The sequence below is a fragment of the Rhinoderma darwinii genome, chromosome 2 (assembly GCF_050947455.1).
Source record: "Rhinoderma darwinii isolate aRhiDar2 chromosome 2, aRhiDar2.hap1, whole genome shotgun sequence".
Taxonomy (NCBI): domain Eukaryota; kingdom Metazoa; phylum Chordata; class Amphibia; order Anura; family Rhinodermatidae; genus Rhinoderma; species Rhinoderma darwinii.
In genome coordinates this window covers 102,011,227-102,036,646 of record NC_134688.1, presented here as the reverse complement: position 1 = coordinate 102,036,646, position 25,420 = coordinate 102,011,227, and the positions used below count along the sequence as shown (strand labels likewise).

Here is a 25,420-nt window from a genome sequence, read left to right as displayed (position 1 = left end):
TTTTAACAAATCTCATTCACACGCTGCAAAAAAAATGGACCTGCAGTGTGGCTTTGGCTTTTTAAGTCGCATGTCAATTTATTCTGTGGAATCGCCGCTCCTCTGTTGCGGAAATGCTGCGGTTCTGCCGCAAAAATCACACAAGAGAAGAAAAAAAAGGTACTTTTTTAAATTGATAAAGTTTAGACTTGCCCCGGCCGTAGTCCTGGTGACGCGATCCTCTATTCTTAGCGCAGCCCGGCCTCCTGTCATGACGTTTCATCCCATGTGACTGATGCAGCGGTCACATGGTCTACAGCGTCATCCCAGGAGGCGGGGCTACGTTCAGAAGAGAGAGATGCGTCACCTAAACTACGGCCGGGGTAAGTCTAAACTTTTTTTTCCCTGCAGGATTCCCGCAGCGGACACGCCTCACGAAACCTGCGCCGCTATTTGGTGCGGTTTTGCTGGCAGAATTCCCTGCGGCTCCCGGGATAAGCTGTGTCGTTTTACTCAGCATATCCGCCTAGTGTGTCCCTTATGATGTCGCTCCTGGAGCTGCTGCCGCTCTCTAAATAGGCAGTTGGTCCAGTAGAATTTGGAATTATTTTTTTTTGTGAACCAGCTTAAAAAAATACAAAACTTTTGTGTTAGGGCCTGTTCACATCACTGTTCGCTTCCGCTCCGGGGTTCCGTCTGAGGTTTCTGTCGGGTGAACCCCGCAATGGAAAGTGAAAGTGATAGCACAGCTTCCGTTTCCATCACCATTAGCGCAGTCGACTGCGCTATTAATTCCGTCCGAAAACCAGCCGGAATGGTGACGAACCACCGCTCCGGGGTTCCGTTTGAGGTTTCTGTCGGGTGAACCCCGCAACGGAAAGTGAAAGTGACAGCACAGCTTCCGTTTCAGTCACCATTGATCTCAATGGTGACGGAAACATCGCTAATGGTTTCCGTTCGTCACCATTCCGGCTGGTTTTCGGACGGAATTAATAGCGCAGTCGACTGCGCTAATGGTGATGGAAACGGAAGCTGTGCTATCACTTTCACTTTCCGTTGCGGGGTTCACCCGACAGAAACCTCAGAAGGAACCCCGGAGCGGAAGCGAACAGTGATGTGAACAGGCCCTAACACAAAAGTTTTGTATTTTTTTAAGCTGGTTCACAAAAAAAAATAATTCCAAATTCTACTGGACCAACTGCCTATTTAGAGAGCGGCAGCAGCTCCAGGAGCGACATCATAAGGAACACACTAGGCGGATATGCTGAGTAAAACTACACAGCTTATCCCGGGAGCCGCAGGGAATTCCGCCAGCAAAACCGCACCAAATAGTGGCGCAGGTTTGGTGAGGCGTGTCCGCTGCGGGAATCCTGCAGGGAAAAAAAAGTTTAGACTTACCCCGGCCGTAGTTTAAGTGACGCATCTCTCTCTTCTGAACGTAGCCCCGCCTCCTGGGATGACGCTGTAGACCATGTGACCGCTGCAGCAGTCACATGGGATGAAACGTCATGACAGGAGGCCGAGCTGCGCTAAGAATAGAGGATCGCGTCACCAGGACTACGGCCGGGGCAAGTCTAAACTTTTTTATAAATTTAAAAAAGTGCCTTTTTTTTTTTTTCTCATTTGTGATTTTTGCGGCAGAACCGCAGCATTTCCACAACAGAGGAGCAGCGATTCCACAGAATACATTGACATGCGACTTAAAAAGCCAAAAAGTCACACTGCAGGTCCATTATTTTTGCAGCGTGTGAATGAGATTTGTTCATATCTCATCCCCTCTGCTGCGACTGTGATACGCTGCGGATTTTACACAATAAAATGTGTTGCATAAAATCCGCAGTGTTCATGCCTAGTGTGTTCCTACCCTAAGGCCGGATTTACACAAGCGTGTGCTTTTTGCGCGCGCAAAAACGTGGCGTTCTGCGCTTGCAAAAGGTCCATAACCGCTCCGTGTGTCAGCAGCGTATGATGCGCGGTTGCGTGATTTTCGCGCAGCCGCCATCATTATGACACTGTTTGTATGTTTGTAGCACGTGGTGCTTTTCTGTTTTCATTCATAGTTTATACGGCTGCGGAAGCGCTGGGCGTGATTTTCACGCACCCATTGACTTCAATGGGTGCGTGATGCGCGAACAATGCACAAATATCGGACATGTCGTGAGTTTTACGCAGCGGACTCGAGCTGCGTGAAAATCACTGACAGTCTGCACGGCCCCATAGAGTAACATAGGTCCGTGCGAGGCGCGTGAAAATCACTGACAGTCTGCACGGCCCCATAGAGTAACATAGGTCCGTGCGAGGCGCGTTGCACGGATGTATTACACGTTCGTCTGAATAAGCCCTAACAATAAGGCCCAGTTCAGAGTTTTTGGGCCTTGATATTGACTCGGACACTGCGTCAGAATCAGCACCAAACGACTTCCAAAACCGCCTCCCATTGATTTAATCTGAAATCAATGGGAGCCAGTCGCGGAAAAAAGAAAAAGCAGCACGTCCTTTCTTGCCGCGGTTCTGCCTCTGACCTCCCATCGAAATCAATGGGAGGCAGAAAATGCATTTTTCGCTGCGTTTTCTGTCTGCTGTCCTCAATCGCCGCAGGCAAAAAACGCGGCAAGATAGTGTGGGCAGGTCAAAATCTGCCTCAAAATTCGGTGCGCGGTTCCAGGCGGTCGCCGGTGCGCATGCTTGGGAGTTTGCGGGTGCGCGTGATCGGTCGCACGGGCGGCGGTGTTTGACGGCCCCCATGCTACCCAGGGCCGCCATCAGGGGGGTATTAGGGGTACTGATGTGAGAGGCCCGGCCAAACCTAATTGAAAGGGGGGCCCGCAGCTCATGACATTCTTTTGGTGAAAAAAACGGGCCCCATTGCAGGGGCCTGTTTTTTTTCTACCAAAGGCAAGTCGCGGCAGTTTGCCGGGCCCCCCTTTCAATTAGGTTTGGCCGGGCCTCTCACATCAGTACCCATAATACCCCCCCTGATGGCGGCCCTGGGTACCATGATATAGTACTGGACGGAGTACCGTTAACAGGCGGTTCCACGGTAGGGGGGCCCAGAAAATGTAGCTGTAGGGGGCCCTGAAATTCCTGATGGCGGCCCTGAAGAGACCCGTTGAGGAGTACTGTTCTGACTTTAGGAAGTGGTGTGTAGCTTCTCGGTGGAATGACCCTGCCTTGAGGTGCCAGTTTAGATTGGGTCTGTCGAACGCCCTGAAAGACCTGGTAGTTAGCTATCCCACCTCAGACTCTCTAGATCAGGCTATGGCTTTAGCAGTACGTCTTGACCGACGTCTCAGGGAACGACGACTTGAACGTTCTGGTGCCTTCACCTTTGGCTCCCCTATGATGGCTCCAGAGGTTCTGTTGCTTCGTTGTTCCACTGAGAACTCGGATGAACAGATGCAACTCGGGGCCTCCGTGTCTCCCCAACAACGTAGAGATTTCCGCAGGAAGAATGGTCTCTGCTTCTACTGTGGGGATGACAAGCATCAATTTAACTCCTGTCCCAGGCGCAAGAATAAGCAGCCGGAAAGACTTCCGCGCCTAAGTGACCATCAGGGAGGTCACTTGGGCGCACAGGTATTTCCTGTAAACATGAAGACTAATAAAATCTTGCTTCCCTTTCAGGTCTCTTTTGATGGTAGGTCTACCACCGGCAGTGCCTTCGTGGATTCAGGGTCTGCTGCTAATATTATGTCTGTGGAATTTGCTATGTCTCTAGCTATGCCACTAATTGATTTGCCTAAACCTGTGCTGGTAGTGGGTATAGACTCCACACCGCTTGCTAATGGTTATTTTATACAGCATACCCCTGTTTTTGAACTCATTGTTGGCTCCATTCATTTGGAGCAGTGTTCTGTGTTAGTGATGCAGGGGTTATCGTCCGATTTGATTTTAGGCCTCCCTTGCTTGCAGACGCATAATCCCACTTTTACCTGGAATACTGGTGATCTTACTAAATGGGGTAATGAATGCATGACGTCATGTTTTTCTATTAATTTGGTTTCTCTCGTTGAGGAGGTGATCACTCTACCTGAGTTTATTCAGGACTTCGCTGATATCTTTTCTAAAAGTGCCTCCGAAGAGTTACCTCCTCATAGAGAGTACGATTGCGCAATCGATTTGGTACCAGGAGCTAAGCTCCCTAAAGGATGGATATTTAATCTCTCTTGTCCTGAACGTGAAGCCATGAGAAAATATATCCAGGAAAGCCTGGCCAAGGGTTACATTCGCCCCTCTACTTCTCCGGTAGGTGTTGGCTTCTTCTTCGTAGGGAAGAAGGATGGTGGTCTTAGGCCGTGCATCGATTACCGAAATTTAAATAAAATCACTGTATGTAAGGAACCAATATCCCCTTCTTTTGATTCCTGATCTCTTCAATCAGGTTCAGGGAGCCCAATGGTTCTCTAAGTTTGATCTTCGGGGGGCTTATAACCTTATCCGGATCAGAGAGGGGGATGAGTGGAAGACTGCGTTCAATACACCCGAAGGTCATTTCGAATATCTCGTCATGCACTTTGGGTTGTGTAATGCACCCGCGGTCTTCCAGAATTTCATAAATTAGATTTTAAGAGACTATCTGGGGGTATTTCTTGTAGTGTACCTTGATGATATACTTGTGTTTTCCAAGGACTGGTCCTCCCACATTGAGCATGTCAGGAAGGTGCTCCAGGCCCTTCGGAAAAACAAACTCTTTGCAAAAACCGAAAAATGTGTGTTTGGGGTGCAGGAGCTACCATTTTTGGGTCAAATCCTCACTTCTAACGAATTCCGTATGGACCCTGTCAAGGTTCAGGCTGTGGCAGAATGGGCCCGCCCTGCCTCCCTGAAGGCCTTACAGTGTTTCCTGGGGTTTGCTAATTATTACAGGAGATTTATTGCTAAATTCTCGGTCATCGCTAAGCCTCTTACGGACCTCACTTGTAAAGGTGTTGATCTCCTCCACTGGCCTCCGGAGGCGGTCCAGGCTTTTGAGATCCTTAAGAGGTACTTTGTCTCTGCCCCAGTACTGATTCAGCCTAACCAAATGGAGCCATTCATCGTGGAGGTTGACGCCTCCGAGGTGGGAGTGGGTGCTGTCTTTTCCCAGGGTACTAGGTCTCTCACCCATCTCCGTCCCTGTGCCTACTTCTCCAGGAAGTTCTCCTCCACGGAGAGAAACTATGACGTTGGCAACCGCGAACTCCTAGCCATTAAATGGCCATTTAAAGAGTGGCGCCACTTCCTGGAGGGGGCTAGGCACCAGGTAATGGTCCTTACTGACCACAAGAATCTAGTTTTCCTAGAATCTGCCCGGAGGCTAAACCCGAGACAAGCTCGATGGGCGTTGTTTTTTACGAGATTCAACTTTGTGGTTACCTATAGGGCTGGGTCAAAAAATATTAAAGCTGATGCTCTGTCGCGTAGCTTCATGGCCAGCCCTCTTCCAGAGGAGAACCCCGCTTGTATTTTGCCCCCAGGTATAATCATATCCTCTGTGGATTCAGACTTAGTCTCCGAAATTGTGGCTGATCAAGGTTCTGCTCCCGAGAACCTTCCTGAGAACAAGCTGTTTGTTCCCCTGCAATTCCGGCTAAGGTTGCTCAGGGAGAATCATGACTCCGCACTATCTGGCCATCCAGGCATCCTGGGTACCAAGCACCTCATTTCTAGAACCTATTGGTTGCCTGGGTTGCTTAAAGATGTTAAGGCCTACGTCGCCACTTGTGAAATTTGTGCTAGGTCTAAGACTCCCAGGTCCCGACCTGCGAGCTTACTATGTTCTTTGCCCATTCCCCAGAGACCTTAGACCCATATCTCCATGGATTTTATAACCGATCTACCTCCATCCCAAGGCAAGTCGGTGGTGTGAGTTGTAGTAGACCGCTTCAGTAAGATGTGCCAATTTGTACCCCTCAAGAAACTACCCAATGCCAAGACGTTAGCTACCTTATTTGTCAAACATCCTGCGTCTCCATGGGGTCCCGGTCAATATTGTTTCTGACAGAGGGGTACAATTTGTTTCATTGTTTTGGAGAGCTTTCTGTAAGAAGCTGGAGATTGATCTGTCCTTTTCCTCAGCCTTCCATCCTGAAACTAATGGCCAAACTGAGAGGACTAATCAGTCTCTGGAACAATACTTAAGGTGTTTTATCTCAGACTGTCAAAACGATTGGGTCTCCTTCATTCCCCTCGCCGAATTTTCCCTTAATAACCGGGTCAGTAACTCGTCGGGGGTCTCCCCCTTCTTCTGTAATTTTGGTTTTAATGCACGGTTCTCCTCCGTTTCACCTGGTGGTTCCAACAATCCCGAGGTAGATGGCGTTCATCGGGAACTGTGCACAGTCTGGGCCCAGAAGAACTGTGAGGCGTCCCAGAGCATCCAAAAGACTCAGGCAGATAAAAGTCTTCTATTAAATATCTGGGGATACACATTGGCCGAACTCCTGAATCACTTTATACACTTAACTATCCTCCCCTGATAAAAAAAAAAATATTTTCCCAAACGTTTATATCCTATGCAGACCATTCCTCTGTTGCTAAAGCATAAAGATGTTATTGCATTGAACTCGATTTTCTCAAAGTTTATATGGTCTAACAAACGGCCTAGAATAGCGGTCCGAAAGTTAATACTTGCAAAATCGGTAGGGGGACTAAATTTACCTGATATACGTAGCTACAATCTGTCCTGCCTCTTTCGACATTGTATAGATTGGATAATACACTCTAAATATTATTCCAATTATACTCTGTAAGCTGGAATAGCACAACCCTGGCATTTGTCATCTTTGTTACATCTTTCGGTGCTTTTGTATATGTCCCTGTGTTTTTATCGGTTCTGTACATACTGCTATGTCTGGATTGCCAAAAAACATAGATTGTTATTTAGAGATACTATAATGACATGGAAAATAGTTCAAACATCATTCAACTTATCATTTCGGGTGTCTAAACATACAGTGGAGGAAATAAGTATTTGATCCCTTGCTGATTTTGTAAGTTTGCCCACTGTCAAAGACATGAACAGTCTAGAATTTTTAGGCTAGGTTAATTTTACCAGTGAGAGATAGATTATATTAAAAAAACAAACAGAAAATCACATTGTCAAAATTATATATATTTATTTGCATTTTGCACAGAGAAATAAGTATTTGATCCCTTTGGCAAACGAGACTTAATACTTGGTGGCAAAACCCTTGTTGGCAAGCACAGCAGTCAGACGTTTTTTTTGTAGTTGATGATGAGGTTTGCACACGTTAGATGGAATTTTGGCCCACTCCTCTTTGCAGATCATCTGTAAATCATTAAGATTTCGAGGCTGTGGCTTGGCAACTCGGATCTTCAGCTCCCTCCATAAGTTTTCGATGGGATTAAGGTCTGGAGACTGGCTAGGCCACTCCATGACCTTAATGTGCTTCTTTTTGAGCCACTCCTTTGTTGCCTTGGCTGTATGTTTCGGGTCATTGTCGTGCTGGAAGACCCAGCCACGAGCCATTTTTAATGTCCTGGTGGAGGGAAGGAGGTTGTCACTCAGGATTTGACAGTACATGGCTCCATCCATTCTCCCATTGATGCGGTGAAGTAGTCCTGTGCCCTTAGCAGAGAAACACCCCCAAAAGATAATTTTTCCACCTCTATGCTTGACAGTGGGTACGGTGTTCTTTGGGTCATAGGCAGCATTTCTATTCCTCCAAACACAGCGAGTTGAGTTAATGCCAAATAGCTCAATTTTAGTCTCATCTGACCACAGCACCTTCTCCCAATCACTCTCAGAATCATCCAGATGGTCATTTGCAAACTTCAGATGGGCCTGTACATGTGCCTTCTTGAGCAGGGGGACCTTGCGGGCACTGCACGATTTTAATCCATTATGGTGTAATGTGTTACCAATGGTTTTCTAGGTGACTGTGGTCCCAGCTGCCTTGAGATCATTAACAATTTCCGCCCGTGTAGTTTTCGGCTGAGTTCTCACCTTCCTCAGGATCAAGGATACCCCACGAGGTGAGATTTTGCATGGAGCCCCAGATCGATGTCGATTGACAGTCATTTTGTATGTCTTCCATTTTCTTACTATTGCACCAACATTTGTCTCCTTCTCACCCAGCGTCTTACTTATGGTTTTGTAGCCCATTCCTGCCTTGTGCAGGTCTATGATCTTGTCCCCGACATCCTTAGAAAGCTCTTTGGTCTTACCCATGTTGTAGAGGTTAGAGTCAGACTGATTAATTGAGTCTGTGGACAGGAGTCTTTTATACAGGTGACCATTTAAGACAGCTGTCTTTAATGCAGGCACCAAGTTGATTTGGAGCGTGTAACTGGTCTGGAGGAGGCTGAACTCTTAATGGTTGGTAGGGGATCAAATACTTATTTCTCAGTGCACAATGCAAATAAATATATATAATTTTGACTATATGATTTTCTTTTTTTCTTTTTTTTATATAATGTATCTCTCACTGGTAAAATTAACCTAGCCTAAAAATTCTAGACTGTTCATGTCTTTCACAGTGGGCAAACTTACAAAATCAGCAAGGGATCAAATACTTATTTCCTTCACTGTATGTATTTATGGGGTCACCCAGAGTTTCCCCAGGGAAGGGACAATGCTTATTTTCGTACATGGCGTGGGTTAGGTATCACTACTGTTAGTCATCGTACACATACTTCAGAAAGGAGATATATGACTTTTGCAGAAATGACCTCCAGTCTGGACATACCTCTACATCATCATTTGGCATATTGTCAATTGCTTTCCTTTTTGCGGTCCAAATTAAGGGACATCTCTCAGGAGTGTATAGGGAATGTCTTGGATCGTCTGATTGTACCATCAAATACAAAAAGTTCTCTGTCTGTTATATATCTTGCTATAAGAGAGGGTTTGGCTAAATTTGCTTCTGCTGATATGTTCAGACAGTGGAACAAAGATGTCACAGATTCACAACTTTCCCTTAGAATATTAGAAGTTTGGGCTATAGTTAGAATGGAGAGAAACACATTTTAAATTTATACATAGAGCAATCTATGGATTTAATATACCTCGCAATCCGCAGACATTGGATAGGTTGATAGCATGCCCTAGGTGCGATTTACCGAAGTCAAACTTGTTTCATGGCATGTGGACCTGCCAACTTATAAGTCGACTGCGCTATTGATTCTGTCGGAAAAACGGAAACTTGCCAGAATGGTGATGAACAGAAACCATTAGCAATGTTTCCGTCACCATTTATATCAATGGTGACGGAAACGGAAGCTGTAGTTTCAGTTTGACTTTCCGTTGCGGGGTTCACCCGACGGAAACCTCCGACGGAACCCCGGAACGGAAAGCGAACGGTGATGTGAACAGGCCCTTATGCCCAGTCAAAGTGTATATATTGTGGAAATATACTGTTTGTTTTTTATTTTTTTGAAAATCAAATAAAAATATTTATATAAAAAAAGCGTCAGGCGGCCACACCCTTCCGCACTATAATTGTACCTGCGTCTATAGGATGCAGATACAATTACATGCATAAACCCTTAACGGCGGGGCACATTCTGGGCCCCGCTATTCAGCGCCTTTCAATGACGTAAGCGGCGCGATGACATCACACCACTTGGGTCGTTGAGTGACAGGGTACACTGCCAATCAGCGCCTTTTAACGACGCAAGTGGCGCGATTATGTAATTGCGCTGCTTGCGTTGTTCAGCCCCAGCAGACCAGCTCAGAAAAGAGCAGGCCTGCATTGAAAGAGGACGGTGCTGGAACGTGTTTAGGTGAGTATGTAAAGTTGATTTTTTTCTGTTAAAAGTGAGTGACTATATGTGGAGCACTATCTACAGGGGGGGGCTATATGTGAAACACTATCTACTGCGGGGGCTATATGTGGGGCACTATCTACAGGGGGGCTATATGTGGGGCACTATCTACAGGGGGCTATATGTAATAAACTACTAATAAAATACACTAAATGACAAAGACAGAGAATCTAAAATAAATCCTTGTACGGATCACAGATGTATACATTGATGACAGTATATATATATATATATATATATATATATATATATATATATATACACACATTACACTAATGGTATGCACGGTTAATATAACTCAATGTAGCTCCAACACAGGGTGCATCAAATAAAAGTGGTTTAAAGTGCAAGCAGTGCAAGGATAGACAAAAATGCCTAACTCAAAAGGCCTGTAACTACTCCAAGTGATTAGTGCCTTGGAAAAACGGCATTAAGCCAAATTGAGTGACTATATGTGGAGCACTATCTACAGGGGGGGGCTATATGTGAAACACTATCTACTGCGGGGGCTATATGTGGGGCACTATCTACAGGGGGGCTATATGTGGGGCACTATCTATAGGGGTTACTATCTACAGGGGTATCTATGGGGGCCACTATCTACAGGGGGATCTATGTAGGGCACTATCAACAGGGGGCAGTATCTACAGGGGTTTTATGGGGGGCAGTATCTACAGGGGGCTCTACAGGGGGCACTATGTATGTGGGACACTCTCTACAGGTGGCTCTATGTCTTCTACAGGGGCTCTATGGGGCACACAATATCTACAGGGGGCTCTATGGGTGGCGGGGGGCACTATCTACAGGGAGCACTGTGTTTGTGTGGCGGACAAAGTGTATGGTGCTATTCTAATCGGGGACACATTGTATGGTGCTATTATAATCAGGGACACAGTGTATGGTTCTATTATAATTAGAGGTGCAGTGTATGTCGCTTTTATATTTAGGGGCATAGTGTGTGGCACCATAAGAATTTTTGTAGCACCCATGGCCGCGGGCCGTTGGGTTTACTCACCTCCCGACGCCCGCAGCCATGGATCTGTGAGCGCTGGCCTCCGTCTCCCTCCTAGGAGATGCCAGCGCTCACTTCCGCTCCGTCCGGGTCCCGTAGGGTGCGCGCGCACGCTCGCGCCCGGCCTTAAAGAGCCAGCGCGCACAATTAGGAAATCATCATCATCAACTGCCACGATTTCCTGGTTTATAAGTAGGCCCCTGCCTTCTAATCCTTGCCTGAGCGTTGTTAGTCTTTCCCAGTCTGTCTCGCAAATGGTCCCTTAGTGTCTCCCATTCCAGCTGTTACCCGTGCCCTGTTACCGTTCCTGTATTCCGTAAAGTGCCATCTGCCACGTCAAGTGCCATCTGCCACGTCAAGTGCCATCTGCCACGTCAAGTGCCATCTGCCACGTCAAGTGCCATCTGCCACGTCAAGTGCCATCTGCCACGTCAAGTGTCTACTGCTCATCGGATACTGCCCGCCACGTCTGGCGCCACTTGCCGCACCTGCCTCCATCCGTGCTGAAGCCACAGCCCGGACTATTTCAGGTACCCAAGCATTACTGTCTGCCATTTACTTCTGCTTAGACTGTGACCTGGTCAGCTGCCTCTCCATGACAGGGTCCGTGACAGTTTTATCTTTGTTTATAGGTGCAGAAATGTTTGAAAAGTGAGAAGCTGAAGACATCTGAGTGGAAAACTGAAAAAGCGGGACGTGGCCGGGAGAAGTCATTATAGAGGTCTGGACCGGATGGAGAACTAAAGAGAAAAAGACTATAACAGCCTTTTTTCCCATAATAAGTCTTTTATTATAGGAAAAAACGGAAAACATAAAAAAAAAGTACACATATGTGGTATCACCGCGTCCGTAACGACCCGAACTATAAAAATATCATGCTATTTTACCCACATGGTGAACACTGTAAAAAAACGAAAATAAAAAGCTATTCCAGAATCGCAGTTTTTTAGTCACAACCCCTCTCAAAACAAAATAAAAAGGGATCTGAAAGTTGCATGTACCCCAAAATGATAGCATTAAAAGCCTGTCCCGCAAAAAACAAGCCCTCCCACAGCTTTTTTGACGGAAAAATAAAAGTTATGGCTCTCAGAATATGGCGACACAAAAAATTCATTTGAAACAAAAAGTGATTTTATTGTGCAGACGCTGCAAAACATAAGAAAAACTATATACATATGGTATCGCAGTAATCGTACCGACCCGCAGAATAAAGTAAAATTGTCATTCATAGCGCATGGCGAACGCCGTAAAAAAAATAAAAAACATCAGACTTGCTGTTTTTTGGTCACCTTGCTTGCAAAAAAATGAAATAAAAAGTGATCAAAGAATTGTGCACCCCAAAATGGTAACAATGAAATCTGCAGATTGTCCCGCAACAAATAAGCCCTCACGCAGCTCCGGTGGAGAAAAAATAAAATAGTTCTGGCTCTCAGAATATGGTGATGCAAAATGTGCAGTGTGTTCCAAAAGCAGATAAGATTGGGCACCATTTATCAGTGCGACACCGGCCACATATCTATGAAATATTATGTATTTACCCCATTATTATACCCTCTTATTATACCCTAATGTACCCCGCACAGATTCCATATACCCCCACATCATAAACTGAAATACCAGCAAAACCCCAAACAAAACTACCACTAAGCAAAATCTGCGCTCCAAAAGCCATGTAGCGTCCATGGCCGCGGGCCGTCGGGTTCACTCACCTCCCGACGCCCGCAGCCATGGATCTGTGAGCGCTGGTCCCCGTCTCCCTCCTAGGAGACGCCAGCGCTCACTTCCGCTCCGTTCGGCTGTGTCCCGTAGGGTGCGCGCGCACGCTCGCGCCCGGCCTTAAAGGGCCAGTGCGCGCAATAAGGAAATCGTCATCATCATCAACTGCCACGATTTCCTGGTCTATAAGAAGGCCCCTGGCCTTCTAATCCTTGCCTGAGCGTTGTTAGTTTTACCAGTCTGTCTTGCAAATGGTCCCTTAGTGTTTCCCGTTCCTGTTGTTACCCGTGCCTTGTTCCCTGTTCCTGTTTCCCGTGCTTTGCCTTAGTATCAAGTCGTGCCACGTCCTGTGTCATCTGCCACGTCCAGAGGAATCTGCCACGTCCTGTGTCACCTGCCACGTCCTGTGTCACCTGCCACGTCCTGTGTCACCTGCCACGTCCTGTGTCACCTGCCACGTCCTGTGTCATCTGCCACGTCCTGTGTCATCCGCCACGTCCGGAGGAATCTGCCACGTCCGGAGGAATCCGCCACGTCTGGTGCAACTTGCGGCTCCTTTGTCATCCGCCACGTTTGGCGCCATCCGCTGCACCCATCTCATCTGTGCCAGAGCTGCGGCCACCATCTGGACTATTCAGGTACCCTTGTGCGGGACATTGGATTTCTGGGGTTTCCTGTGGTTTGTCCAGCTGCCTTCCCGCTACGGCGGTACGGCCTAGTGGGTCCACCAACCCGCTTCGCGACAAGCCAAATGGCTTTCCCTCCCCTATGAGCCTTACACTGTGCCCAAACAGCAGTTTACGTCCACATATATGGCATCGCCATACCCGGTAGAACCTGCTTAACAGTTTGAGGTATTTGTCTTTAGTGGCACGAACTGGGTACAACATATTATGCACTAAAATGGCATATCAGTGGACAATTGCAATTTTCACTTTGCACCATCCACTGAGCATTCATTTCTAATAAAAAAAAAAAACCTGTGTGGTCAAAATGCTCAGTACGCCCGTTAATAATATGCCTTCACGGATGCAGTTTCCAAAATGGGGGTCACTACTTGGGGTTTGTTTTACTATTTCACCCTAGAGCCCTGCCATTGTGGGCTAATATTGTGAAAATCACCAAAATAGGCCTCACATGCGCCTTTCACTCCTAAGCCCTGTCATATGTCCAGGCAAATGATAAATGCCTTGAGGGGTGTAGTTTACAAAATGGGGTCACTTCTCAGGGTTTTACACTCTACTCTGGTACCTAAGGGAGCTCTGCAAATGCGACATGGCGCCCGTACACCAGTCCAGCAAAATCTGCGCTCTAAAAGCCAAATGGCGCTCCTTCCATTTTGAGCTCTGCCATGTGCCCAAACAGAAGTTTAGGGCCACACATGGGGTATTGCCGTGCTCGGGAGAAATTGGGTAACAAATTGTGTGTTGTTTTTTCTCCTATTACCCCTTGTGGAAAAAAAATTGGGTGCAAAATTACATATCTTTGGGGATTTTTTTTTTTTTCCATTTTCACTGCCTTATGAAACACCTGTGGAATCAAAATGCTCACTACACCCCTAGATGATTACCCTGAGGGGTATAGTTTCCAAAATGGAGTAACTTCTCAGGGGTTTCTACTGTACTGGTACCTCTGGGGCTCTGCAAATGCGACATGGCGCCCAAAAAACAATCAACCAAAATCTACATGCCAAGTAGCACTCCTGCCATTCTGAGCCCTGCCGTGTGTCCAAACAGCAGTTTATTACCACATATGGAGTATTGCCGTACTCGGGAGAAATTGCTTTACAATTGTTGGGGTTCTTTTTCTCCTTTATTCCTTGTGAAAATGAAAAAAATGCAACATTTTAGTGGAAAGAATGTAGATTTTCATTGCCTAATTACAATAAATTCAGCAAAAAACAATTGGGGTCAATATGCGGACTATACCACTAGATAAATTCTACGAGGGGTGTAGTTTCCCAAATGGGGTCACTTTTGCAGGGTTTACACTATTTTGGCCCCTCAGTAGCTTTGCAAATGTGACATGGCGCCGCAAACCATCCCAGCAAAACTACTCCAACAAATGTCAAATGGCTCCCTGTCGTTTCCCCGCCCTGCCGTGTGTCCACACAGCAGTTTATTACCACATATGGGGTATTGCTGTGCTCAGAAGAGTTTGCTTTACAAATGTTGAGGTGCTTTTTCTCCTTTATCTATTGTAAAAATGAAAAAATATGAGCTAAAACTAAATTTTATTCAAAAAAATTTAGATTTTCAATTTCACGGCATAATTCCCATAAATTCTGCAAAAAACGTGCTGGGTCAAAATGCTCACTATACCCCTAGAAATATTCCTTGAGGGGTGTAGTTTCCAAAATGGGTCACTTTTGGGGGGTTTCCGCTGTTTTGGTCCCTCCAGGATGTTGCAAAGACGACATGGCACTGAAAACTATTCCAGTAAAATCTGCTCTCCAAAATCAAAATGGTGCTCCTTCCCTTGTGAGCCCTGCCGTGGGTCCAAACAGCAGTTTATTACCACATATGGGGCATTCCCATAATCGGGAGTAGATGCTTTGCAAATGTTGGGGTTCTTTTTCTCATTTATTCCTTGTAAAAATTAAACATTTCTAATTTTTTTTTTAGAAATAAGTAGATTTTCATTTTTACAGACTAATTCGAATAAGTTTAGTAAAGAAACTGTAGTGTCAAAATGCTTACTATACCCCTAGATAAATTCATTGACGGGTGTAGTTTCCAAAATGGGGTCACTTTTGGGGGGTTTCCACTGTTTTGGCACCACAAGACCTCTTCAAACCTGTGATAGTGCCTAAAATATATTCAGAAAAAAAGGCAGCCCCAAAATCCTCTAGGCGCTCCTTTGCTTCTGAGGCCTGTGCTTCAGTCCAGTAGCACACTAGGGCCACATGTGGGATATTTCTAAAAACTGGGCAATAAATATTGAGTTGCATTTCTCGGGTAAGACTTTCCGTGTTAAAGAATTTTTTTTATTACCAATGAATTTTGGCCAAAAAAATGAACATTTTAATTGTCCCCTTTAAGTTGCTTTAATTTCTGTGAAACGCCTAAAATGTTAAAACACTTTCTGAATGCTGTTTTGAATGTTTTCAGGGTTCTAGTTTTTAAAATGGAGTGATTTATGGGGACTTTCTAATATATAAGGCCTTTAAAGCCACTTCAGAACTGAACTGGTCTCTGAAAAAATGGCCTTTTGAAATTTTCTTGAAAATGTGAGAAATTGCTGCTAAAGTTCTTAGCCTTGTAACGACCTAGAAAAATAAAAAGACTTATAAAAAACAATGCAAACATAAAGTAGACATATGGGAATTGTGAAATAGTAACTATTTTGTGTGGTATTACTATCTGTCTTACGAGCAAATACATTTAAATTTAGAAAAATGCTAATTTTTGCACATTTTCTCAGAATTTTGGGGTTTTTCACAAATAAACACTGAATATATCGACTAAATTTCACCACTAACATAAAGTACATTGTGTCACGAGAAAAAAATATCAGAATCGCTTGGATACATAAAAGCATTCCAGAGTTATTACCACATCAAGTGACACGTCAGATTTGAAAAAATTGGATATGTCCTTAAAAAAGCAGGGGTTAATATAGGGTGTATTTGGAATATTGTAATTATTTTGATTAATAGAATCATTTTTTAAGGCGCATATCTTTGTAGGCAAAACAGAGAACTTGTTGTTAAAAATTTGAATCCCACCCCTGGATATGGCGGACAGAAGCTGCTTCTCAAGGCAGGGACCCCTGTTCTCGAGATAGGTGCAGATCTCAGAGCTGAGACAGATCGCCTCCTAGTGGCAGCAACCAGCAGCTGAGATTTTTACTAGTATGGAGGAGCCTTTACCTGCTGTTCCACTGAAAGTTCTTTTAGGGCCTGTTCACATCACCGTTGGCTTTCCGTTCCGGGGTTCCGTCGGAGGTTTCCGTCGGAATCAATAGCGCAGTCGACTCCGCTATTGATTCCGTCGATAAAACGGAAACCTGCCGGAATGGTGACGAACGGAAACCATTAGCGATGTTTCCGTCACCATTGATATCAATGGTGACTGAAACGGAAGCTGTGGTTTCAGTTTGACTTTCACCCGACGGAAACCTCCAACGGAACCCCGGAACGGAAAGCCAACGCTGATGTGAACAGGCCCTTACTACCTAAGGGTATGTGCACACGGTAGCAGGCTTTTACGTCTGAAATGACAGTTTTCAGGAGAAAACAGCTGCCTCGTTTCAGACGTAATTGCTCCTGATCGCATTTTGCGAGGCTTCTCTGACAGCCGTAAATTTTGAGCTGTGCTTCATTGAGTTCAATGAAGAACGGCTCAAATTACGTCTGAGAGAAGTGCCCTGCACTTCTTTTGACGAGGCTGTATTTTTACGCGTCGTCATTTGACAGCTGTCAAACGACGACGCGTAAATGACAGGTCGTCTGCACAGTACGTCGGCAAACCCATTCAAATGAATGGGCAGATGTTTGCCGACGTATTGCAGCCCTATTTTCAGACGTAAAACGAGGCATAATACGCCTCGTTTACGCCTGAGAATAGGTCGTGATGGTGGTATAGTTAGTGGTCCCTAACCTAGTGACAGGTTTCAGCCATGATGGATGTGTGAAAAAAGCCAGAGCCTCTTCTGTCCCCCACTAACCATGTGTCCAATAACATGACAACTGTGTCATCCAAGGCAACAGTCAAGTACCAATGTGACGCAAAATCGGATTCGATGACATGTCACTGAGGCATAGGCATGGGGGACAGAAGTATTATTTTTTTTAGCAGTAAGTATATTATAAAGTTCTCGATTTTTTAACTTGTTCAAGAGGTTTTGTAGAAAATGACTGAATCCCCGCACAAAGTGAATATACAGCAACAAATACCTCAGGTGCACTATGTTTGTGTATTTTCTTCTCCCTCATGACCTACTTTTTTTTTTTACTCCTCCTCACATAATGGTAAAATTACAGTAAACCAATAATGAATGAAAATATAAAGAAACCGCGCTCCTTATAACCTCCATGTCAGGTTGGGGCACGGCCACAGCGCTCATCTCTCGCCTGTCACTCCCCTTCTATGATACTTGTCTATGTCATGAAACCGTTCGTGTCACCAGCCATTTTGTGCAGTTATTGTACACGTCTGAATAGGCGCCGCAGAACTAATGTTTTATCACATTATTCTTTTTAAAAAAAAAACGATTAACGTAAATCACGAAGAGTAATTAACCCCTCCGACTGGCAGTAAAGGAGTTACAAAACGAAAGCAACGCATTTGTTTGCCCACAACCACAATGGCGGGTCGCGCAATCCTCCCGGCTCCCGTAGTGAGGATTGTGTATTGTGGGCAAGGAATCCCCAGGGCTGCCCTTCTATCTTCTCCGCGCATGCGCAACAGGAAACTCCATGATCTGGCTCCAGAGCCCAGGGAAGGAAAACAGCCACTGAGAAGAGAGAGGCAGGGGTAGCTGGGAAATCTAGTAGCAAGCACAGGCCTGAGCCAGCCAGCTGCATTACCTGCAAGCTATCTTCTAAGCGAACGGACCCCCTGGGGGCAAGCAGATTCTGTGGGCACTTCACGGCTTTCCTATGCAGCCAGACACGGGGCATAGTGACACAACAACCCCCCACGGCCAGCCAAGAGGAGCCTAATAAGGAGGGGCTGCTGCCAGAACATCAACAACATCCAGCAAACACAACAATAACAAGAATGAGGGGGAAGCAATAAAACGGAGCCGGGTTTATTGCTCTTTGTTGTGGCATTTATTTACCCCCTGCTACAGAGGCCTGCGAGGAAGGGGCAGCTGCTGCAGGGGAGCCTGTCATCCGCACTGTGCTGCCACACAAACTTCATCTGCTGGAGGTAAGTGCCCGTGTGTAACCAGCATGGCACTGTGTGAGAGCTGGCAGCTGCTGCCTGTCTGTAACCTACATGACACGAGCATGTCACCTCTCCAGGTGTGGGGGCAGGGAGAGGAAGTGTCCTGTCTAGGTCAGATGGACGACTATATATATATATATATATATACCAGCGCTGGATACAATGCTGCTTCTCATGCTGACAGCTTGGTATCTGGGGCTGGACGACAGTTTCTGTGAGTATTTAATGTAATAATAATTACTACTCCATATTTTACCAGGACTTGCCTGGCTTGTAGGCTACTGTTATGCCACCATAACGTCACTTTTGGTATGTGGCAGGAGCTGTCGCCAGCCAGTTACGTTATACAGGAACGCAAAATGTATGAGGCGCTGCAGCAAAAGTTGTCCTCAGCTTGTCTGACATTGTCATGCGGCTGTCACCATAGTAGTGAGTGAAAAGTCACACTACAGTAAAGCAGTTTTTATTACGACCGTCTGCGTCTTCTGACAGGAATCGTGCGACACAAGTCGTCGTCCGGGCCTAGAAACAACTTCTGAATGTGGTGCCTAAAGTGCTGGGACTCACTCGTGTGGCACGACTTGTCTGGTGCCCATCTTTTTTTTCCTCGAAGATTGCACTTTTGCATGACAATCACAATTTCTACTGATATCAACAGAGCTGAGTTGAAAAGAAAATTGCTCGACCATTCCGCGCCAGGATTTACAGCGGATAAATCGTCTTTATTGCCAATCGTATTGTAGTTATTATAGTGTCTGTCTCATACACTGCCCAGCTCATGGTTAGATTTCCATATTTGTTATTATATTTTGACTGTGTAACTTAATACTCTATTAGGGCAGATTTTGTAGTAAAAAAAGCTAACTTAAGCCGGAATTTAGAGTAAAATGCGTAACGTATAGGGCATGCTGTAGATCTTTTCCGCGTTGTATGACTGGGGTTTTGTAAAGCCTTTATATACTTGCATTGTACTTTTACTTTATTGCAGATTTTCTGTGCAGAGTCTGCACTGAAAATCTGCTACATATGCTATGTGTGAACATGGCCTTACTGGTATAAGCGATACACTTTATCTCATTTATGGGTTGTTGAGTTCAACTAAATTACCACAAAAAAAATGAGGTTGAACAGCACCAGTTAAAGAGACTCTGTCACCACATTATAAGTGCCCTGTCTCCTAGATAAGGAGATCGGCGATATAATGTAGGTGACAATAATGCTTTTTATTTAAAAAAACGATCTATTTTTACAACTTTATTAGCGCTTTTAGATTTATGCTAATGAGTTGCTTAATACCCTAGTGGGCGTGTTTTACTTTAGACCAAGTGGGCGTTGTACAGAGGAGTGTATGACGCTGACCAATCAGTGACCAATCGGCGTCATGCACTTCTCTCCATTCATTTACACAGCGCAGAGGGATCCTGTTAGATCCCTATGTGCTGTCTTATACGAACACATTAACGATACTGAAGTGTTTAGACAGTGAATAGACATTCCACGGGATGTCTATTCACAATCCCTGCACTTCGTTACTCTGTCTGTGGTAGTTACAGCTGAGGAAGCGTGATCTCGCGAGATTACGCGGTAAATGACAGGTTACAACGAGATCACGCTTCCCCTGCTGTAACTACCATAGAAACAGTAACGAAGTGCAGAGATTGTGAATAGACATCCCGTGGAATGTCTACTCACTGTCTAAACACTTCAGTATCGTTAATGTGTTAGTATAAGACAGCACATAAGGATCTAGCAGGATCCCTATGCGCTGTGTAAATGAATGGAGAGAAGTGCATGATGCTGATTGGTCAGCGTCATACACTCCTCTGTACAACGCCCACTTGGTCTAAAGTAAAAATATGCCCACTTGGTCATTAAGCAACTCATTAGCATAAATCTAAAATCGCTAATAAAGTGGTAAAAATAGATTGTTTATTTAAATAAAAAGCATTACTGTCACCTACATTATAGCGCCGATCTCCTTATGTATGAGACAGGGCACTTATGTGGTGACAGAGCCTCTTTAAAGCCTAGCGTTGTTGAGTAGGGTGCCTCTTTTTGGGGGCTCTGGTTACTACACCTCTTCTGACTGGCATAGCAGTGTTCGTAAATCTTCCCAAGTATCAGCTCTTATGTCTTCACAGGTTTAGATGCTATGCTGTTAGGTATTACTGCTTTGCTCCCTCATGCTTCTTTGGAGGTAATTTATCAGTATTATCCGGTTCCTGTGATTTGGCGTACGGTGTAACTCATTGGTGTATTTTGCTTTCAGACAGGAGTTCCAGTATTTTTCACGCCAAGAATTATGTAGTCTGCAAAACTATACTTGCCGTCAGACATACTGGAAACCTGATGGACCCCATTATAAGTACACAAGATAAGGTAACAGCTTTTTGTTGCCTTTTTAAATGAGTTTTTTTTTTGGTTTGGTAGATAAAACTGCCATGTCTCTCAATGAGAGCTCAAACCAAAACAAAAAAAAAGCGTTAAAAACTCAACAAAGACACAGTGGGTGAAGTAATAAAAGAGAGGGGCCACCAATCACACCATAAATATGTGAGAGATAGACCACATTGGTGAACACCATCTAGGTAAGTATATTTGAATATAGGAAGGGAGGAGAAGAAAAGTATTCTGGCTTCTTCCCCTAGAGGAAGCCAGAATGCTGGAGAAACGCGCGTCGGGTGCTCAGTGCTTTTTAATATTGTAATGTGCAACAATAGGTTCTTTAGCTACCTAGTGCATCACAATTGTACGTAGCTAACCTCTTTGCCACAACCGGACAGGCTATCAGCTGTCCTGCAAGAGCAGAGCCTAGCCTCGCGTGGTTTTGTCTGAGCAGTGGTGCGAAATTCAGCGCTCAACTGCTTCTCTCCTGCCACGTCTGGAGGTTTACCCCTCCGGCATCCCACGCCGGCCGGTCTGTCCTGCATCGCCGCCCCAGCCTTGCCTCGCTGGGGCGCCGCTTCAGTTGACTACCTTGTCCGGAGTGGTTCCAGTCGGGCATGACATAGCGAGATCCTCTTGCCTCTGCCGGCTTGCAGCTCCGGACGGCACCCCCCCGCACTGCCGCTCTGCTGATCTTAGTGGAGCGCCGCTGTGGGAGATCGCATCGTTGGGAACATAGGGAGATTCTCTCGCTGCTGCCGACTTGCAGCTCCCAACGCCACCCCCCGCTCTGCTGAGCTTGGTGGAGTGCCGCTGCAGGTGATCGCATTGTCCGGACTCTATTCACACAGTGTTGCCTACCAGGCGAATATTAGCACAGTATTCATGTGCTTTTTCCAGTTCATACTTTGGTTCACAGCTTTTAGTGACATACACATGTTACATTGTGTTTTTGGCCCATAGGAGAGTGTGAGTTTAGGGGTCACTCTCACATACCCAGTTGCACTAATTGGAACTTTTATCATTATTTGTTTATTTTAATTAAATTAATAAAAGTTATATATTATAAGACCACATACTTTTCTTCTCCTCCCTTCCTATATTCAAAGACACAATGTGAACCCAGCCTTAGGCCACTTTCACACGAGTGTAATATGGGTATTTTTTTTTTTTTTGCGCTCCTATTACAGATGCGACATTTGGACCTCTCGATGTTCATGAGAACCCATGTTTGAGCACCTTTGAAACCTTTGGAGAATCCTTGATGCTGCCGCGACACGGCCAACAACCTCTCCGGCACCATGTTCGGCGCGGCTGTCAAATAGCCTGTTAATGAGAGCGCGTTATTGTGCGTAATACAACCCTTTACCTGCAAAATTATGCAGCCATTAATTAATACACCCTTTATGGCCACACGATATTGTAGACAAAGAGCTGTTTTACGCACAATAATGTGCGGCCATTAACAGGCTATTTGACAGCCGCGCCGAGCATGGTGCCGGCGCGGTTGTCGGCTGCATCGCGGCCAGTTCAAGGCCGCTCCTTTTGGACTTAACCTTACTCCAGTCTGATTGTTTTGTCCATAATACAGGTGCAAAAAACTACCTGTATTACGCTCAAGCGGCCGGCCCTGTTCGCACAGGGTTTTTTTTGCAGGCAGAAAAAATTTGCCTCAAAATTCCTTCAAGAATTTTGAGGCAGATTTTGACCTGCCTGCAAATTCTTGCTGCGATTTTTGCAGCGTTTTTTTGCCTGCGGGTAAAAAAACGCTGTTAAAAACGATTTCTCTGCTTCCCATTGATTTCAGTAGGAGGTCAGGGGCGGCAAGAAAGAGCATGCCTTTTTTTTTTTTTACCAGAAGAAAAACACCTCCGTCTCCCATTGAAGTCAATGGGAGGCGGTTTCAGACACTTTTTTTTTGTCGCGGATTCCGACGCGGTTTCCGCATCAAAATCAGCGTAAAAAAACTCTGTGAGCTGGGCATTAGACCTCATGCACACGACCGTAGTAGCGTGCATGGCTCGTGTCATCCGTGGCATGTCAGAAGTTTTGATCGGTGGGTTCCGAGCAGTGAGACACCCACCAATCGCTAAAACTAAGCAGCAGAAGCGCTCGTGTGAGCGCTATGTCACTTTGTCTCTGTTCAGCTTTTTTCGGAAAGCTGATGTAGCAGTGTACGAGCTCATAGATTTTCTATTGAGTCCGTACACAGATACATCGATTTCCGTAAAAAGCCGAACAGAAATGAAGCAGCTCAGCAATCACCTGAACGCTTCTGCCGTATCATTTTAGCGATTGGAGTGGGTTTCAGTGCTCGGACCCCCACCAATCAAAATTCGTGAAAAACGCACGTGAATCGGGTCCGTGTGTGTGGCGTTATGCATCAGAGTGCTTTGCGAGTGGCATGTGTCATTCACGCACTCGCAAAGCACATTTTTTTTTCTTACTTTCAACTGAATTGATGCGTACATCACGCACCGAACATGCATGTGTATGTGTGTGCAGTATGTGGTTTTCACGCACCCATTGACTTCAATGGGCGCGTAGCTGCGTGATAACGCACCAATATAGGACATGCAGTATCTTTCACGCAGCGGACTCTCGCTGCCTGAAAAATCACGCATGTGTGAAAGGCCCTAATGAAATCAATGGGTCCGTGTGCTGTTTCAATCATCATAGATAACCATGATGCTAGGAGCCCGGCTCCGTGCAGTGTGTTCGGTCCGGGAAATGCGGCCGACATACGGACCATATATCACGGACCAAACACGCTCGTGTGAGGCTCCTCAGACAAAGAATTTAAGCTGTTGAATTTGCCTCAAAATTCCCAAGATCTATATCCAATTGAGCATCTATGGGATGTGCTGGAAAAATAAGTTTGATCCATGGTGGCCCTACCTTGCAATTTAGGGCTCATTCACACAAGCGTGAATCTCGTCCGTGTTCTGTGCGTTGAAACAGCGCACATCACACGGCCCCATTGATTTCAATGGGGCCATTTTACACATGCGTGAGTTTTCACCCAGCGAGCATCCATTGCATGGAACTCTCTGCATGTCCTATATTGGTACATTTTCACGCGCCTAGCTGCCCATTGAAGTCACTAATGTATTTCAGTATATCTTGACAGTCTCCTTTTGATGCCCTGCCAGAAGCAGAGCTTTAAAGGAGTACAAATATGGCAGACCTGGGGGTCTTCATTAGGCTGCCATGACAACAGTCGTCAATTGCCGAACCTGTCGCGGGGTGACGCGATGGCGTGTTTGGGGGGGCGTCCCCCTGATTCTAAGGGTATGTTCACACGCAAACGCAAAATACGTCTGAAATTACGGAGCTGCTTTCAGGCGAAAACAGCTCCTGAATTTCAGATGTTTTTGCAAGTACTCGCGTTTTTTGCGCCGTCAATTACGGACGTAATTGGAGCGGTTTTTCAATGGAGTCAATGAAAAACGGCTCCAAAAATGTCCAAAGAAGTGACATGCACTTTGACGCGGGCGTCTTTTTACGCGCCGTCATTTGACAGCGACGTGTAAAATGACAGCTCGTCTGCACAGATCATCGTAAAACCCATTGCAAGCAATGGGCAAATGTTTGCAGGTGTAATGAAGCCGTCTTTTCTGGCGGAATTCGAGGTGTAAAACGCCCGAATTACATCTGAAAATAGGCAGTGTGAACATACCCTAACCATTTAAATGCAGCGGTCGCGATTGACCGCAGCATTTAAGATGTTAAAGAGGCTCTGTCACCAGATTTTGCAACCCCTATCTGCTATTGCAGCAGATAGGCGCTGCAATGTAGATTACAGTAACGTTTTTATTTTTAAAAAACAAGCATTTTTTGCCAAGTTATGACCATTTTTGTAGTTATGCAAATGAGGCTTGCAAAAGTACAACTGGGCGTGTTGAAAAGTAAAAGTCCAAGTGGGCGTGTATTATGTGCGTACATCGGGGCGTTTTAACTACTTTTACTAGCTGGGCGTTCTGACTAGAAGTATCATCCACTTCTCTTCAGAACACCCAGCTTCTGGCAGATCACGCTGTGACGTCACTCACAGGTCCTGCATCGTGTCAGACGAGCGAGGACACATCGGCACCAGAGGCTACAGATGATTCTGCAGCAGCATCAGCGTTTGCAGGTTAGTAGCTACATCGACTTACCTGCAAACGCCGATGCTGCTGCAGAATCAACTGTAGCCTCTGGTGCCGATGTGTCCTCGCTCGTCCGACACGATGCAGGACCTGGGGCAGGAAGTGAGTGACGTCACAGCGTGATCTCGCGAGAACACGCTGTGTCTTTGCACTGCCAGAAGCTGGGCGTTCTGAAGAGAAGTGGATGATACTTCTAGTCAGAACGCCCAGCTAGTAAAAGAAGTAAAAACGCCCCGATGTACGCACATAATACACGACCAATTGTACTTTTACTTTTCAACACGCCCAGTTGTATTTTTGCAAGCCTCATTTGCATAAATACAAAAATGGTCATAACTTGGCCAAAAATGCTCGTTTTTTAAAAATAAAAACGTTACTGTAATCTACATTGCAGCGCCTATCTGCTGCAATAGCAGATAGGGGTTGCAAAATCTGGTGACAGAGCCTCTTTAAACGAGCGTAATCAAAGTGATCATTGATTCCGCCGCTGCAGTGAATTGTCGGCTGTATAACACAGA

General features: G+C 45.6%; 1 protein-coding gene across 2 annotated transcripts in view; it reads left to right on the top strand.

Moving 5' to 3' along the window:
* The first annotated feature begins 17,895 nt into the window (after positions 1-17,895).
* The window catches only part of MBD6 (methyl-CpG binding domain protein 6), a 60,166-nt gene continuing 52,641 nt past the window's right edge, over positions 17,896-25,420 (top strand). For both annotated transcript variants that reach the window (XM_075851991.1, XM_075851989.1), the window contains exon 1: positions 17,896-18,351. The gene's annotated coding sequence lies outside the window, so the exon portion shown is untranslated. The remainder of the gene's footprint in view (positions 18,352-25,420) is intronic.